Here is a 14,826-nt window from a genome sequence, read left to right on the forward strand (position 1 = left end):
GGATGGTGACTCCTAGGTTGGCCTATCAGGACTGTCTGCGATTTCCCTTGTTTCCTTTCTTTGCCCGTGATTTGATGTTGTGTTAGGTTTTTTTTTAATTTATGTTATCCTGCTTGTATGCCCCAGAAGTGCATGCGTGTCCTTTCTTTTCGTTTGCATGTCCGGATTTGATTAGTAGAGCCCGGGGTTTTTTCCTTTCTTCATGACTCTGTGTTTGTTGTTGATTTTGAGTAGTCACAAGATTGGTTGTTATTAGTGAGTCAATTGTTTGTCTTTGTCTTTTCCCTTCTTCCTGTTGTGGTTTTGACATGGTTATGAGTTTGTTTCGGTTTATCTCTTCTTTCTCCTCGTGTGCCCTAATTGGTGATCTCTGGTTTTGGGCACGTTCTGGATCCAAGCAATGTTTAGAAGATATTGGTGGAAAAAGTTCTTGAATTGATGGAGTGCTTGCGTCATCTGGGTTGATTTCGCAATTATTATGAAAATCTGAGAAGATGGGGAAGTAAGACGTATTAGTGTAAGGCTTTTGGTTGCGGCCTTTCCTTTTTTGTTGGCGGCGCTGCTTTGCATTAAGTTTTGGTACTTCACCATTGCCAGAGACTCTCGTCTCCCTGTGTCCTCATTAGCACAGCCCATCTGAGGAATGAGTACAGGGAGATTGTTTGCTGTTCCCTCTACGGTATTTGGGATGCCCTGCCTTTTTGTTGTCGTAGTAGTTTTAGTCGTTACATTTTTAATCTCCTTTAGCAAAGCATTAAGGGCAGGGTGGACAGTTTGTCAACGACCTGATCACAATTGTATTTAAGGTTGGTTTGGGCTCTTGATATCAGGCTGTTAAAATTTCCCAGTTTTTCATCTATACCGGCGGTAAAAACTGCCAGAGTGTTCAATAATGTTAGCTGAATCTCCATCTTTTCTGATTGAAATTGCAGTGCATTAACGGCCAGTTGGATTGTTTTATGGAGAGAAGACCAAACGCCAGTGCTTTGTTCCTTTGTTGGCACGCTGTTATTAGAGCTGTTGTTAGTCTGATCTATAGGGGTCGGTTTGTTGAAGGGTACTTGGGGGCTAGGCACCCTATGTTCTTGCACCACTTTGTGTTCTTTGTCTTGATCTTGTAGGTAGACTTACAGCATGTCCTCCCAGCCATGAGTGTCTAATTGTGACGTAGTCACCCTCCTTTCTCCTTTCTGATCTACGCCTGTTGTCCCTGGGTCCTCTGTTTCACCTCTTTGATGAGAGTGAAGGCTCCCTTGAGTATTTAATGGGAGGTTTTCTGTTGAATTTTTCCTTCTTAATTCATTTCCCTTATTGGGGTTATTATTGTGGTTGTTATAGTTGCTACTGTACGTACTGTTATTTGTGCTGATGATGTCGGCGCTGATTTGTTCATCAGCTTGAGACCTAGCATGTTCTTTGATGGCGCTCTCTACGATACTATTATTGTTGAAGTGACCTCCATCACTAGCATCATATTGTAGTATTGGTTCTAAAGGTTCTGAGGTTTCTGATGGTTCTTGTGACATGTGATCTGAGGGCCGGCTTCCTTGAGACCTGCCTTGTTGACTAGTTTTCGTCGGAGAGGGTCCTAGCTTCCCAGGTGTAGCTAGAGTTGTAATTCCAGTCTATCCTGTCATAGGCCCACCTTGTAATTGAGGCTTAGTTTGGGATTGGTGATTCTCCTGATTCTCCTGGAATTGGGCCCTTTTGACGCCTCCAGATTTTACAGTTGGAACTGATGCGTAAGGCTGTAAAGGCAACATCGGAGATTGTAGGCCTGTAAGGGCAGCATTGCTTGAGTAGAGAGCCGACCTGATGTCCTTTAGAAAGTGGAACTTTGTGTATATCTTGGGCTGGTTAGAACACATAGCGCTGACTGATCCCGTCCGCAGTACAGTCTCGCTATGGTCCTGATCTGTAGTGATGAGTTCTGGTTCCGGGCTGTGCTGAGCACAGGGGGTTTGCTTTTTTGCATTTCTCCACTTTGGCCTGGGCGGCATTACTTCTCTTATTCTTCCTGATCTCATTCAGGTATTTTGCCACTCTTGTGTGGTATCGTGTCGAGGCTATTAAGGGACCGAGTGAGAGCAGGGCTCACTGAGGCACACTGATGGCTTTGCTATAAGCCGAAAGCTGCGACGTCACCTGTTAAAATCAATCCTTACTGCGCTGAGTCCACGTTGTACTCAGGGGGGAGGGGTGGTCCGATACTGCCCTTTGCTTGCTAGGCCCGGTTCTAGAGGGTGGGCCGGGTGGGCCGGGCCCACCCAAACATGAGCCTGGCCCACCCAAACAGGAGCCTTGGCCCTCGCAGTGAGGGCTTGAAGGCAGACGCGCAACAGAATTGGCCTCAAAGGGTGTCTGTGTGTGTGTGCGCCCGGGCTGAAACAGCTTCCCTGGCGAGCGCACACACAGACAGTTCTTGAGATTATTGCAGCCGCACCCGTGTACTTTACAGGTCGTTAAAAGACCATTGATATGTTAACAAGGCTTTGTTTATTTTTTCACCCATTCATCCCCACTGGCAAAAGGCGACAAAGGTCACCTTTGCCTACTGTTCGGCAGTGTAGATATTTCATTTTCTATGCGGTGCAGGAGAAAAGTTTCTTTAATCCTATTCACCTTTCGTGACCCCTGCAGCTGCATATCAGATTAGGCTGTGACACAAAGTTTGTTTTATGGAGTAGGTAAGAGAATGTGTTACTATTTGTTTTTCTTTTTTAAATCTGCACAGGCCCAGCAGGACACATCCTTTTTGGCACAGAAACTACACTTTATTAGAGGACTTCATATTTTTTACAGTGGTTATTTTTTAGCTGTTTGCTTTTATGTTTTTTACTTTAATTATTTTAATTCATTGTACAGTTAATAAATAAAGTCAGTGTGTGCTTAATTTGAACAATTTTTATCATTATCATGGCTGACGCAGGACAACAATAAGACAATAGAAAATGCCCAGATAGGGCTGGTGATTAATGATCCTGCTGGAGAGCAATCTTTTGTCTGTTAGTAGTTTTTAAATGCAGATGAACTGTATTTTATGTGGAAGCTCAGTGGGTCACTACCTTTGTCACAGAGATCCTTGTGTTACTTCCAGTTCAGAAGTTACAATCCTAACATAGGACAGAGACCAATGAACTGTCACCAAAGAGCTGCATATAAACATGAACGGTAGAGTTAGAACTTTGCGTTTTTTGTTTTGTGATATAGTTGGAACTTCCCCAGTCTTTCATCATTCTAATGTTGCCAAAATGAGTATTTTTGGGAAGATATACATTTTTATCAGTAAAGCTGACCCTCATGAAATACTCTTTAAATCCTACAGTTGTGTTTTCCCAGAGCAAACCCTCTTAAAATATACTGCCCACCAGTATGGATGACGTGATTCCTGCACCTTGTAATCCTCAATGGCTTATGTGACATTCCCTATAGACTGATTTACATACTTGTATGATTCATTGTCTCTGTATAATGTGTGTGTGATGTAAAGTAGTGTGACACCCTACACTGATATGAGTAGCGCTATACAACAAATGAAATGCATTTGAGGGAAGGGCTACGGAGAGATGAGTGGCGCTGGAGGAGGGTGGTAGTGAAGGAGTCTGAGGAGGAGGTCATGAGGGGGAGGGGCTACGGAGAGATGAGGGGCTTTGTTGGAGGGTGGCAGTGAGGGAGTTTGAGAAGGTGGTCAATGAGGGGGGCTACGGAGAGATGAGGGGCACTGTTGGAAGGTGGTTATAAAGGTATTTACGGAGAAAGAGGTAATTGGTGTGGCACCAAAAAAGACTTTTGCATCAGCGATAAAGCCGACCCTGTCATGGCCTTTCTGTTGTTGTTTATTTATTTAGCAGCCGGGTCATAAGGGCTACTGTGGAACATACTTTAAAGTGCGTACTAATTATATTTACTGCTACATTCAATATTTTAAGTTTGAAGGTGACCTTACTAGTGGTTTTTACCCGGAAAAATGAAAGTGGAGCCCAATGGTGCCTGATATGGGGCTGGGGCCCAAGGTTAGCTGTGAGATAAAGTGCACTGGAGAGGAGTAGTGGATAATCAAACCTGTAAGGGAGTGTGTTGTAGAGTCTGGGGTCAGGTCGAGGTAGTAATGAAGAGGGATTCTCCGTGAAGGCTCGCACAGAGAGAGCCTGCTAAGTGTCACTTGCCTGATCCTCCCACCTCAGAAACCTCCTCTTCCCATCAAAGGAACATTACATGGAAAAAACATTTTTTAAGAGTGATCATATATAGAAAGAGGTTTGGAAAAGAGTGCGTCTTACTGGGCCTTGTAAGACTAAAAAGTGATAAAGGCGGGCTCTGAAGCAGGCCTGCCCAGACATATATGCGACAAATCGAGCCCGCAGTGGCCCACCCAAATGCACCCTTGGCCCACCCAAATACAAATTCCTGGAGCCGGGCCTGTTGCTTGCTCTTCAGCAACCTACTCCTGTTCCTTCTTTGTAGGGGATTTGCAGCTTATCCCCTCTGGATCCGCTGCTTGCCCTCCCGCTCTCCACCCCCTGCTGTCCACTGCCAAGCGACGACAAGGGAGAGCATGGCAATCAAACCACCACAACAGGAGCAACAAAGGCAGGGAGTCAGGTAATCGTGTAGCACTACCGGACTGTGAGCAGGCTGTAGGAGGCTGTGAAAGACTGGAGTAGGAGCCAAGAAAATTCGAAGTTTTGGAAAGCTGTTTTAAAAAGCTGCTGAGCCCAGTCGCGCTTTAGCCCACAGGCTCCGCCGCTCCCCCCACCACTGCTGTGAACCCCAACGGGGCAAGGGGGCAAGGATGCTCGAAGAGCCTGCTGTGCTGCTGCGATCACCTCCGCTGACTCCGCTGACACCCCACCCGCTCCGGTCTACGGCGGGACTCCCGCCATTTCCCCTGCCAAGTTTTTCGGGAACGGGGGGGACAGACTCCCAGGCAGGGCCGGTCCTAGCCATGGGCGGTATGGGCAGCTGCCCAGGGCCTCGCGCTCAGGGGGGCCCCGCCGCCGGCCCCGCAGTTGCGTGAATAATAAATGATGAAGGCCTGGGGAAAAGAGCTGCGCAGTGGTGAGCACAGCACAGTGCATTCTTCCCTCCTTCCAATAATATCGAGTGTGTGTGTGTTACTCTGGAGGACCCCGCCGCCGGCCCCGGCATGGTGTTTTATTCATGTGTGAATTTCAAGGGTTTTTGAGGGATGGGGGGATAAGGGTGTGTGCGCGCGCTTACGCTTATGTAAATAAACACAATCACATCCCTGGCTTCCTGTCCTGTATTTTCTATGAAAGTACAAACCGCGTCATGTTGGTTGCAAGCTTTCAGTGAAAGGCTTGTTTACACCTAACAGTGCACTAAATGTACATCGGTGTAAAAAATGACAACGTAGAACGGCCAACTTGATCCGGGTAAAAAAATACACCGAAGGCTCTTTTGTGTCTAGGACTAGCCTGACATTAACAGGTAAGGAGAGGTGGCTGAGGGGAGGAGGAAGTATCCAGATCAGACTGGCATGGCACAGTAGTACAGTGTTAAGAAAAGTGTCTCGCTGCTGCTTTGAGGCACATGGGAGGTGTTTTTCCATCCCATGGGCCTCGAAGCACTCGATCAGGTTACAAGGCCATCTGTGGGGCCCATTTCACTGGGACTTGGCCCATTATCCAGTGCTGCGAAGCCCAGAGCAGGTGGGCCTCGCAGCATTCCATTAGGGCCTAGGCTGCAAGGTCCTGGTGTGGGGCCCCCTTTGCAGGGCGTTATATCCATTAGGAAGTGCTGGGAGGCCCAGGGCAGGGTTGCAAAGATTTATTTTCTATAGTCAAGTTTCTTTTATTTTGCCAAGTCTTCTTTACTTAATTTTCACTCATGCTTCCTTTTGTTTTTGCTTGTGGACACTGTTCTCAAAAGATGAGGATTATGTTATTGCAAAGCAACATTCACCCAGATTCATCATGGTCCCGATTTGCGAGTCCTTAATAGCTATTCATAAGGAATCGCTATTAAGGACTTGCAAAACGGGATTCATGTAGGAATTGCAAAAAATATTGCGATTCCTACATCTTCCTTATTTGCGGCAATTTGCTAATCGCAAATAAGGATGCGATTTCAAGGGTGCCAGGGGTGTCCAAAGGACACCCTGTAGCACCCCTGAAAAGTAAATGTAGCCAGATGTTGCGCACACACATGTCCAAAGGACATGTGTGTGTGTAACATTCCACTCAGAAAAATGGACTAAAGTGCATTTTTCAGAGTTTTCGCTATTTGCCACGAAGTCTGACTTCGTGGTAAATAGCGCCCAGAAATTGCGAATTCGCAATTTAAAATTGGTTAAAGAATTGCATTTAAGGAATCTCAAATAGAGATTCCTTAAATGCAATTCCTCGCAAATATGCGATTTCGCAATTAGCGATTTTTGCATTTGGGATGATGAATCCCAAATGCAAAAATTGCACTTGCAAAGGGCCAGATTCTCAGAATCTGGCCCTTTGCGAGGCGAATTTTCTTTGATGAATCTAGCTGTAAGTTTCTTTCTCATGTGCATTTTCAGACATTATGCTTTGAAACATAACTGTGCAGTACACCCCAATCTGCCCCACTCCAATCCACCCCACCCCAGCTCACCCCACACCAATCCACTCCACTTAATACAATCCACACCAAACCAATTCTCCTCACTCCACCACATTCCAATCCTCCCATCCCAATCTGCCCCACTACAATCCATAACAATATGCCCCACTCCAATTTACTCCAATCCAATCCAAAACAAGCTTCCCCACTCTAATCCACAACAATCTGCCTCACTCCAATTTACCCCACTCCAATCAAAAACAATCTGCCCCACTCCAGTTTACCCCAGTCCAATCTAAAACAATCTTACCCACTCCAGTTTACCCCACCCAATCCAAAATATTTTGCCCCACTTCAATTTACCCCACTCCAATCCAACATATGTTGCCCACTCCAATTTACCCCACCCCAATCCAAAATGTTTTGCCCACTCCAATTTACCCCGCTCCAAAATATTTTGCCCCTCTCCAATTTACCCCACTCCAATCATAAATATTTTGCCCCACTTCAATTTACCTCACTCCAATCCACAACAATCTGCCCCACTCCAATACACAATAATCTGCCCCACTGAAATCCACAACAATCTGCCCCACTCCAATCCAAAACAATCTGCCCCACTCCAATCCAAAACAATCTGCCCCACTCCAATCCACAACAATCTGCCCCACTCCAATCCAATCTGGGTCACTACAATCTGCCCCACTACAATCCACTACAATCCGCCCCACTATAATCCACCCCACCGCACAACATTCCACCCCACTCCATTCCAGTCTAGTCCACCCCACTCCTGTGGACCACACTCCTGTTCACCCCACTCCACTCCACCCCACTCCACCCACCCCATTCAGTCCACCCCAATCTGCTCCAATCCATCACCCCGCCCCAGTTAAATCCAACCCACTAAATCCAATCCCTCCATCCAACCACATTCTAATTCACCCCAATCCAGTCCAATCCACCCCACTACACCAGTCCAATCCACCTCCTCCAGTCCAATCCAATCCACTCCCTCCAGTCCAGTCTAATTCACCCCACTCCAAACCACCCTACTCTAGTCCAATCCACCCTACCTCAAACCAATCCAACACACCCCATTTCAATCCACCCCTCTACAATCCAATCCAGTCTATCCACTCCAATCAACCTCACTCCACTAAATCAAATTCACTCTACAGTCCAATCCACCCCTAACTTCTCCAATCCAATCTACCCACTGTCTCAATCCACTCTATCCCACTTCACCCGATTCCAACCCACTCCACTCTACGGCACTCCACTCTATCGTACTACACTATATGACACTGCACCGCCACTGAACCACTGAACTCTACTCCCCTCTACTCAACTGTATGACACTGTACTACCCCTACTCCACTCTGCAACACTCCACTCCATCAAATCCAGTCTGACACTCTACTCCCACCACTCCACTCAAGGTCACTCTGTGCCACTAACTTTTAACCATGTGGAACAGCAGCCACGCTAATGTACAACATGCCAAATACACATTGCCACATTGCCAAAACCAATTGCTCTTATAGGCGAGACCTATTGGCTTTGCCAATGCTTGTTAAAGGTTATGTTATTCTGAGCCCTTGCAAAGAATACCATGAAAAGATGCACACAACACATTGAGTATAAACACAGTAGTGAAACACACAATACCTATGTAATGGTGTGATGAAGGTATTTTTAGCTGTCATTTGAATTACCACTACCATATAAAAGTGTTTAATTCCACTTTTTCTAAGGAGTTGCTATTATACTATATAATGACGCTCACATATTGGATCCTGGAAGGATGATTGTCCAACACATAGATTCAAACTACTGATCTGCAGTTATACAGCCTTTATACAGTTATACAGATGGGTGCAACTCACAAAACTATTCTGCTATCATCTGTGAAGATACAGAGGTCTTTGCTTGCCTCCTCTCCAGGCTTTGTTGGTCAACAGATTTACTATCCAATCCAGTTACTAAATTAACAACCACACACAAGGATCTAGGCCTTGCACTTATTTAGCCTTGTTTGTTGCATGTACTGAGTACAAACACACTTTACGGAGCGCTGAGAGGGAATGAAATAAAAAAACACACACTTACCTGTCTGCCGCTTGCCATCACCGCTGCCTCCTCTCGGTCCTCTCCCCCACTTCCAGGGCAGGAAGCAGGATGCATCCCACTCCCAGCCTTCTGATAGTGGTCTGAGCACCATGGATCGGCACTCAGCTAGAGAATGGGAGGCTGGGCATGTTCTCCATGCAGGCTGTAATGCAGCCTGCAAGGAGACCATGCAAAGTGCGCATTAATGTTTGGCCAGCCCCAATGGCCGGCCAAACGTTCATGCGCACTTTAGGGAGTGCAAACTACTCCTTCACTCCCCTGCTCTGTCAGCAGAGCAGCCACGCCCCGTCCCTCCTGCAAAGCTGCTGCAACAAGCAAAAAATAAAATAATAACTTAGATATTATAATTTCATTTTTCCTTAAGTGACACTGCTTAAAAGCACTGGGGCGAACCTCCTCCACCAGTGGATGTCGGTTTTCTATGATGTCACTTCATGTGATGTCACATGAAAATTGGAGGGGCCTCGCATCTTCCATTTCGCCCAGGGCCCCACAATTCCTAAGACCGGCCCTGCTCCCAGGGCCTCAACTGTGGCGTCTCGTGGTGTCTCTCGGTGCGGTAGCGGTAGCGGTAACTGCTGCGTTTCCCTCTGCTCCGCTCCGCTGACGCCTCGCTCTGCGCTGCTCTGGTCTGTGGTGGGATTGCAAACCCGGACAGGTAGGAGAAGGATATTCCACCGACAGTGGTCTTGTGGATATGTGGGACGTAGCCAGGGCCAGTTGGGTGGAGCGGAGGTCTATGGTGGGCGTGTGGATTGCGAGTCATTGGTTGAGGTACGCAGGTCCCGTGTATGGATTTGATGAACCATGCAGGGATAGCAGGGACATTTTCAGGGTTCACACCACAGATCTCCTGTGTCCATCATAAGTAATTGAAACAATATAAAGCTCTAGAAGGAATAGTGATTTGCAAGAAACAGCCCATGGGACTGGAGTCTGTACCACTGAAAAAGATATAACGAGGCCTGCCAGGAACACCCAACATGCCCAGAAAGTATATTGAACAGGAGTCTGTAAAGCTTGTAAATTCGAACCATCTGCCCAGAAAAAAGACTATTTATATTTTTAAAAGGCTGCTTAAAAAACTGCAGAGACCTGAACCTCCTGGTTCGACCCAATGGGTCTCGAGAATGCTTGATGCAGAGAACCCTGCAAATGAGGGAACATTTGATATCAACACATGTTGAGGACCCAAACTCTTTGGAGGCTGAAATGATTTTGGTCACTGAAAGAGATAAAATCATGTTCCAATGCAAATCTCATCACACCTAAAAACAAGCATTTGCCATACAATTGGCCTTGTATTACTGATAGTTTGAGGTATTGGCGTTGCAAATAATAATGCAACCCCAATAGCTCATACTTTTAGTAATGCGAGAACTAGCGCATTGTAAGTGATTGCGCAGTGAGCCAGGAACCAGCATTGCATGTCTCAATGCAGTGCCACAAGCTGTCCCTAGTGAGCATGATCAACTTTAAAGTTATGCTAAATCCACCCTACCCATAATGCATTGCATGGAAGACAGTACAACAGTACATTCAATATATACACTTAATAGCTTTAGAATGTGGCAAAAGAATTGTTATATTGATTCTGGATTCGGAGGTACTCTATGTGGAACTGATGAAGGAAAATGTATAGAAGGTCTAACATGGGGTTGCCCCCGTACATCTTGTCCCTATTGGTGAGGCTCCACGCTGACTACTTTGCGCAGGAGCGGTGGGACAAGCACGGCGAAAAAACGGACAGGATTCCAGTAGAAAGGGGCGTCCGCCAGGGATGTGTGCTTGCCCCCACTCTGTTCTCTCTTTATGTGAACGGAGTGGTTGAGCATCTGCTTAAACATCCTGCAGATGCACCATCCCTGGCGGGCAAGCGCATCCACTCCTTGCTCTTTGCTGACGACACCCTCCTTATTTCAAAGACCCCTCTGGGCTTGCAGAGCCTCTTAAATAGCTTCCAGGAGTTTTGCTCACAAAGGGGCTTGATAATTAATACCAACAAAACAAAGTATTTGGTTCTGAACCCGCCCAAAAAAATGGGCCGCCCGCCGGTGCTGAATTCCGTGCCCCTGGAGAAGGTGTCTGAATTTGATTATTTAGGCATCCGTCTCACGGATTCAATGCACTGGAACTCACACATCCAAAAGATGCTACGGAGCCACAAAAGGGTGGGCGGCGCACTACTTAAGGAGCAACGTTCCTCTACAACTAAGCCTATTGCCCCAGTCATGGAGATCTTTAAAGCAAGAGGGGTTAGCGCTGCTTTGTATGGGGCAGAGCTGTGGGGCACGTGTAACCTTGAAGTGTTAGCCAGATCAGAGAGTACGTTTCTGAAGGACCTGATGGCTCTTCCGCAGAGCACCCCAACAGTACCTGTGCTAATGGATTTGGGTTGTAGATCGATCAAGGACCAAGCCCAAATTCGCCCCCTGCTGCTCTGGGCGCGACTGTAGCGTGTGCCCGAGCTGGCCTCATATGCAGAGGCTTTGTTAGAGGTCATGTCAATGGAGGGCTGGTCCAAGATTAAGTGGCTGAGGGATGTGAAACGGTTGTTGGGGGCTCTAGGTCTTGGGGATGCGTGGGTAGCCAGGACCGCCCCCCCTAAAGCCGTTCTTAAGAAGCTGTACTGGAACAGGATCTCTTGTAATAACTCCACAGAGGCGAAACATTGCAAATCCACTGACGACTTTGTGAGGATAAAGGATGTGGTGGCTTATGAACCTTATCTCGATATTATTTCCAACCCAATAGATCAGGCTCTGTATTTCAAATTTAGAGTGGGGACGTTACCTGTAGACGAACTGACTGCCCGTTGGAAATCTTCCCACCAGTCCTCTCCCTTCTGTGCGACATGCCCAACACGTGTAGAGTCGGTTGCCCACATTTTCTTTGAATGTTCGGCTTATGTATCGCCGAGGCGGTCTTGGCTCAAACCTTTATGCAGACAATTAGGCACCCGGCAGTATAAAGAGGTGCTTCGTATTTTAATGTCCGATACACGCACCTTGTTTGTTTGCGGTGTGTCTAAGGGGCATATTTATGAGTTCTGGCGCATCTCTGCAAATCAGCAGGGATGCGCCAGAACAAATGCGTCACGCAAAACTACCCTTTCGTCACGGAGGATGCGCCGCATTTACAATGCGGCACGCCGTGGCGCAAGGGTAGGCAGATGCGTGACGCATCTCGTGACGTAAGGGCGGCGCATCGCTGGAGTCGCATCGCAAGCGTGACGCGACTCCAGCAATGCTCGAGTGTGCCCTATACTTAACGTGCTGCGTCAGTCCTTACGCCTGCTTCAAGCAGGCATAAAGAATTGACGTAGCAGCGTCACACATGTGCCTGCGCGAAATCTTGTAGATTTCACGCAAGAACTTTTGCGAGGCGCACCTGCCCCGGAACGCCCACCCTGCGCCGGAACGCCCACATGTGGCGCAGGGCTTTACAACGTGACGCATCAGCCTAGATGCGTCACGTTGTAAATGGGTCGCAGGGATACGCCACGTTTACGCCACCGTTGCGTGACGCAACGGCGGCGTAAACGTGGCGCAAGTGCCTTGTAAATCTGCCTCTAAGTTTTTTAAATGGTCATGGCTAATTCGTTTAAAAAGGCATTCTTTGGCTATTTAATGCTTGAATTAACTGCTTATACAAGGTTTTATCTGTGTAAATAGAATGTGATTGTTTTTATTGCTCTTAAATTTGTTGTATTTTGCTTTTATGATATTTTATATATATCGAAATAAAGCCTTATTCATTCAGAAGGTCTAACATAGATGTGTAGGTGCAGTACCGCAAGTTACTCCTAGAGGTCCCTGGTGAGCATGATAAACTTTGAGGATATGGTAAATCTACCCTACAAATAATGCATTGCATTGAAGACAGGACCACAGTACATTTAATATATACAATTAGTAGCTTTGAAATGCGAAAAAAGAATTGTTATATTAATTCTAGATTAGGATGTACTCTATGTGGAGCTGATGAAGGGAAATTTATAGAAGGTCTAACATAGATGTGTAGGTGCAGTATCACAAGTTACTCCTAGAGGTCGCTAGTGAGCTTGATAAACTTTGAAGATATGGTAAATCCTACCTACCCATAATGCATTGCATGGAATATAGTACCACAGTAGATTCAATATATACAATTAGTAGGTTTGAAAAGGGACAGATAAATATTATATTAATTCTGGATTAGGTTGTACTCTATGTGGAGCTGATGAAGGGCAATTAATAGAAGGTCTAACATGGATGTGTAGGTGCAGTACCACAAGTTGCGTCTAGAGATCCCTAGTGAGCATGATGAACTTATAAGATATGGTAAATCCACCCTACCCATAATGCATTCCATGGAAGACAGCACAACAGTACATTCAATATATACAATTAGTAGCTTTGAAATGCGACGCAAGGATCATTATATTAATTCTGGATTAGGATGTACTCTATGTAGAGCTGATGAAGGTAAATTTATAGACGGTCTAATATAGATGTGTAGGTGCAGTACCGCAAGTTACGCATAGAGGTCCCTAGTGAGTATGATAAACTTTGACGATATTGTAAATCCACTCTACCCATAATGCATTGTATATAAGACAGTACCAAAGAACATTCAATATATAGAATTAGTAGCCTTGAAATGTGACAAAAAAATTGTTAATTTGATTCTGGATTAGGTTGTATTCTATGTGGAGCTGATGAAGGTAAATTTATAGACGGTCTAATATAGATGTGTAGGTGCAGTACCGCAAGTTACGCATAGAGGTCCCTAGTGAGCATGATAAACTTTGAGGATATGGTAAATCTACCCTACACATAATGCATTGCATGGAACACAGTACCACAGTCCATTCAATACATACAATTAGTAGCTTTGAAATATGACGAAATAATTTTTATATTAATTCCGGATTAGGTTGTACTCAATGTGGAGCTGATGAAGGGAAATTTATAGAAGGTCCAACATAGATGTGGAGGTTCAGTACCGCAAGTTGCGACTAGAGGTCCCTAGTGACTAGGATACATTTTGAATATGTTGTAAATCCATCCTACCCATAATGCATTGCATGAAAGACTGTACCAGAGTACATTCAATATATAGAATTAGTAGCCTTGAAATGTGACAAAAAAATTGTTAATTTGATTCTGGATTAGGTTGTATTCTATGTGGAGCTGATGAAGGAAAATTTATCGAAGGTTTTACATACATGTGAAGCTGCAGTACCACAAGTTGTGCATAGAGGTCCCTAGTGAGCATGATAACCTTTGAAGATATGGTAAATACACCCTCCCCATAATGCATTGCATGGAACACAGCACCACAGTCCATTCAATATATACAATTAGTAGCTTTGAAATATGACAAAACAATTTTTATATTAATTACGGATTAGGTTGTACTCAATGTGGAGCTGATGAAAGGAAATTTATAGAAGGTCTAATTAAGATGTGTAGGTGCAGTACCGCAAGTTGCGTCTAGAGGTCCCTAGTGACCAGGATAAACTTTGAAGCTATTGTAAATCCATCCTACCCATAATGCATTGTACGTAAGACAGTACCACAGTACATTCAATGTATACAATTAGTAGCTTTGAAATGTGACAAAAGAATTGTTATATTGATTCTGGATTCAAGTGTACTCTATGTGGAGCTGATGAAGAAAAATGTATAGAAGGTCTAACATAGATGTGTAGGTGCAGTACCGCAAGTTACTCCTAGAGGTCCTTAGTGAGCATGAAGAACTTTTAAGATATGGTAAATCCACCCTACCCATAATGCATTCCATGGAAGACAGTACCACAGTACATTCAATATAAACAATTAGTAGCTTTGAAATGCGACAAAAGAAGTTTTATATTAATTCCGGATTAGGTTGTACTCAATGTGGAGCTGATGCAGGGAAATTTATAGACCGTCTTACATAGATGTGACGCTGCAGTACCGCAAGTTGCGCATAGAGGTCCCTAGTGAGCATGATAACCTTTGAAGATATGGTAAATGCACCCTCCCCATAATGCATTGCATGGAACACAGTACCACAGCCCATTCAATATATACAATTAGTAGCTTTGAAATATGACAAAACTATTTTTATATTAATTACGGATTAGGTTGTACTCAATGTGGAGCTGATGAA

The sequence above is a fragment of the Lissotriton helveticus genome, chromosome 12, assembly GCF_964261635.1.
Source record: "Lissotriton helveticus chromosome 12, aLisHel1.1, whole genome shotgun sequence".
Classification (NCBI taxonomy): domain Eukaryota; kingdom Metazoa; phylum Chordata; class Amphibia; order Caudata; family Salamandridae; genus Lissotriton; species Lissotriton helveticus.